The following is a 4,711-nucleotide window of genomic DNA, read 5'->3' as shown; positions in this document are numbered from 1 at the left end:
CCGTCCCTCCACAGGTCCGGGCACCGCCAGGGACTCCGGAGCCTCTGCCATGAGGAAGCCGCCCTTCGCCAGTGTTCTTGCTGCTCGGAAAGAATGTTTTAAAACAATCAATGTTTTACCCAGAATGCCTCAGCCGAGCACTGCAGCCAGCGTGGAGCCAGACAGTCCGATACACACGGATGCGCTTAACCGGGCGGGGGGCTGGGCCCTGGTGCCGCACAACGGTCCCCAAAGCTCCAGGGCCAGGCTTGTGCCCTGGCGTCTGTCACCCCTGGGCAGTCCTAGCGGAGGGAGCCGTGGCAGAGGAGGCAGAGCACCTCGATAACATTTATTTTTCTAAAAGTCACATTTGCTTATGGCAGAAAATTGAGGAAATACAGGAAAATGCATGAGGAAGAAAACAGAAATTACCGCTAACCCCAGACAACAGGCAGCCTTTCCGAGTCTGTTTCCCTCACTCAGGCGAGGATAGAGGGGTCCTGATGAGTCGTGACGAATGGGGTCCCGGGCCATGGGCCCCGTTGTGAGCCGCCCTTTGCCATCAGAGAGATGGGGCTCAGGTCGCTTCTGCTGGTCAGACAGGGGGTCGGGGCCTCGGCAGTGAGGCCTCACCGGTCTCCCTGGAGGGGCTGCGCCAGGGCCTGGCAGCACGGGGCGGGCGGCAGAGCACGGAGATGCCCATGGAGACGGCACGCAGACGCTGGCGAGCGAGGGGCGGCCGATGCGGCCGGGAGGCCGTCTGCCCGGGGTCCTCCTGTGGCCGCCAGGCCGGGCCCCTCCGGCACGCGCTGTGCTGGACCTGCCTGCACTCAGAGGCCTCCCTCAAACTCCACGGCCGGACAGTGTTCAGCGACGCGCTGGGTCACATGCCTGGTGGCAGTGGTGGCCGAGCACGCTGGGGACACTCATGCAGCACACAGCATCTCCTCTTCCCCAGGGGACCGGAGCCCGGGGTCACAAAGCCAGGGGACAGCTGGTCTGGATTCTAGTCACGGGCCTGGTCTTTGACCTCATGCTCAGCTGCCAAGAGCAGCCGCAGACGAAGGGGTAGAGTGGGGGTCTGCACCCCGAAACCTCCCTCCCTCCTTCCTCCTCCACAGGCGAAATGGGCTGCCAGTTACCCAGCAGCCGAAAGCTTCCAGAGAGTTCTCAGCGAAGTCTGACCGCTGACTGCTCCGAGCCAGCCGCCATCCAGGACCAGAAAGTCAGAGGAAAGACAGAGCCACCTGGGCCCAGGAGCCAGGTGCAGGGAGGCCCTGGTGAGCGCTGGCAGGGAAGGGTCAGGGTGGCGGCCGGGGTAGGATGTCCGGGACAAAGGCGCAGGACAGGTGGCTCCCCTACATGTGCCCTGGGCACCCCACTGCCTGGGAAACCACCTAAGGGCTTCCGTGTGGCCCCCTCACTCTCTGTTGCTCGCCACATGCTGGGCACGGGAAGGCCACCAGCCCCGAGCTGGGGGCGATCCCCCTGAGTCAGTGGATGCGGGTCTCACTGCACACCCTTCACCTCCTCGCCCAACACCCAGCTGCTGACGCCCTTCATCTGTCAGCGCCCCCACCAGCGTCAACCGGGGACTCTGCTAATTCCCTGGGTGACAGACACCCAGGGAGCCGAGGGACGATCCGATCGCCCTAACAGGGCATTTCTCTCGTGTCCGCATCTTCCATAAACAGCCCTCGCCGAGTGCCCTCAGGGATGTGATCGACATACGTCTCAAAATTCACCTTCTCACCACCCGTGTTCACGAGGCTGGCGGCAGGAGCTCGCCGCAGGCTGATTGCGCGCAGTGCTGAAACGCGCTCTTGCGTGCCTGTCCCATTGGCGTGGGCTCCAGGGTGAGGCTGTCCCGCGGCTCTGACCGCTCACCGGCCACCTGGAGCGCTGCAGTAGCCATCTGCCTTCCGTGGGGGGCGGGGGGAGTAGCCCCGTGAGCCCTGGGCGGCCAGCTAGGCCAGTCCTGAGCACAGCTTGGTCCTAGTGTCCTCCATCAGGGATTGGGGGGCGGTTGTTCCCCGAATGTCAGTTCATGCTCCTCCTCCTCCAGGAAGCCTTCCTTGCCTTCCACCTCTCCACCCTTTGTCAGTGGAGTTGAATCCTTTCCCTGAGCTGCCGTTACGCCTTTTAAAATGTCTGTATTATTTTGCTTATGATTACACCGAAATGAGCCTGCTTGTCTATCTGTGCCTCACACTAAATTATAATGCCCGAAGAGGGTCCTGCTTCAGCCCGGCCCGAGGTAGCTGCAGCCCGCCGACCCTCGACTGCAGCCCACAGAGACCCAGGGGGCCCGCTGAGCCGTGCTGGACTCCTGACCCACAGATCCTGGGGATGCTGCAAGCTTCTCTCCCGAAGCCACTAGGTTGTGAACTCATTGATCACACAGCAGTGGAGACTCATGAAGCGCCGGCTGTTAGTAAACGAAACTAAACCGAACGGAACCGACCCCTGATCCGAGGGTCTTTGCGACGGGCAGATAAAGCGTGAGCGGGACTCTGTCCAAGGCGACTAAATCAGATTCTAGATGCGAGAGCATCCTCTGAACGTTTTAGGACAGATAAAAGCAGCTCTTACTGCCTACAGACGGCTCAGAGTGACCAAGGGGGGTGTAGCGGGGGTGGGTTCAAGCCACGTCTTGCCATGTGTGGACATCGCAATGGACAGCGGACCGTGGAGCTGGCCTTCGGAGGCTTCTGTGAGATCCAAACCCAGCTCGCAGTGATAATTGTGTCGGCGTTGAAGAAACTCGAGTAACCGTGAGATCACAGGCTCCATCAGGAGCCGGGGACATGAAGACAGGCGCACACCGTCCCCTACGCTCAAGAATCTCAAACGGACGTGATGCCAGCTCCCAGTGGTCTCCGAGACCCAGAACGATCAGCAGACCCAAGTCTCCCTCTTTGGCACTCGACGCTCGTAAGAGGTCACATGGGACAAGACATGTTTAATAAAATAAACCTGTTTGTGACAGCTTCTGATAAACTGAACAGTGAGAGACCTCGCGTGGTGCACGTGATACTGCGGAGGTGGCCTGTTCTCCGGAGCCCCCGGCGATGAGAGGCGGGCGCACTGGGCATCGTATCGCGAGCAGAGCCGCGAGGGGCCTGGTCACTCACTTCGGGGTCAGCAGGGGTGCAGGGAGCCGCCCAGTCGAAGCCCAGTCCTGCGACCTCACTGTCTGCCCAGCAGCCTGAAGAGAAACCACCCCCCCCAATCCCTTCACATTACCTGAAGCCAGCCTCCCAGCTTCCCCAGCCTCCCCAGCCTCCTCAGTGTCCCCAGCCTCCCCAGTCTCCGTGGGCAGTCTTAGGGGACCGTGTCCACACCCTCCAGACACGTCCAGTCTGCAGACGAAATGTTCTTCCTGCAAGTGTTTTGACTAATTCAAACATCAGAAGTGGAACTTGATGACGATCACAAGTCTCTAGTCCAGGGGCTCTCGGTTCAGCAAATTGGTCTGATGGAAGGAAGATGGGGTGTCACTGATGGAAGATGGGGTGCTGCCAGGCCCCGCACACACACTTAGGCCCCACACGCACACGCCGGGCCCTGCCAGGGAAGGCGGGTGAGGGGGGGACACCGCGCTGCCTGCTCCCAGGTCCTCGCGGAGAGCTCCCTGACCCGCCTTCTGCGCTGGGCCCGGGCACACTGCAGGGTGTCTGGGACGGACACCCGGGCGGGCGGGCCCGCTCCGCCCCCCTCCGTGGAGGGCTGCGCTGCCACACGAAGCCCCCGCCACTGTGACGGGGCCGGGCTGTGGCCTGATCCTGGCCCCCGCTGGAAGCCTTCCTCGCCTCACGGACCTACTGCCAAACCCTCTGATTTAACCACCACCAGCAACGAAAGTGGGTTTTGCCTCCATCATTATGTTCCTGCTTATCTGTTCAGTGTGTTCAGAATCTAGATGGGAAAGACACGTATTTTTATCGGGAACTTGATGAGAAACATCAGTAGAAATAAAACCACCACCCTATAGGGAAGTACTGCACCACAAGTGTTTGTCGACTGAATTGATAATGTACAAAGGTTCTCATTATGGTCGTTTTGACCAGAGTTAGAAGTGAAGTGGATGCGCCTGGGGAACGCGCTGCTTCACACCGTCAGCCGTCAGCCATGCGGATAATCAGCTGCGTGAGATAATTGCGGGGCGGGGGGGGATTTCTCACAAATTATTTTTGAGTGAGAAAACAAAGAGGTGGAAACTATGCCTTAATGATGCTGTTTTCGTAAACAAATCAGGAAACTGTGTTGCATACGGGAGAAAACTATGAAAAAGATAAGTCGGTTTACTTAACGTGGCTTGTGGCTGGGGGGCAGGTACCCCGGTTTTTTCTTTTGTCTTGGTTTGTGATGGATGGAAAGTCAGAAGTGATCACTTAGAGCAGATAAATCAAGGAGCTGAGACAAAAGTGTATTTAAAGACACGAGAGCCGACACTACGAAAAACAAGCAAATGAAGACGTGGTGCTGATGTACGAGGAGCGAAAATGCGTTTAAAATAGACTGTAATTATTTCATTGATACAGTAGGAATCAATAGAGTCGATCAAAGAAACAGAGGAGAAGTGTTCCCTGTTAAGTTACATCAAAGAGTAGTGTCTAGAACAGAAAGAAACATGTTAGAAATATCAGAACGCAATTCAACAACAAAACAACTGATAACTCTCTTAAAAATGGACCAAGGCCTTGAACAGACGTTTTTCCAAAGAAGACGC

Source organism: Pteropus vampyrus, unplaced genomic scaffold, assembly GCF_000151845.1.
Source record: "Pteropus vampyrus isolate Shadow unplaced genomic scaffold, Pvam_2.0 Scaffold246, whole genome shotgun sequence".
Classification (NCBI taxonomy): domain Eukaryota; kingdom Metazoa; phylum Chordata; class Mammalia; order Chiroptera; family Pteropodidae; genus Pteropus; species Pteropus vampyrus.
This window is presented reverse-complemented; position numbering follows the sequence as displayed.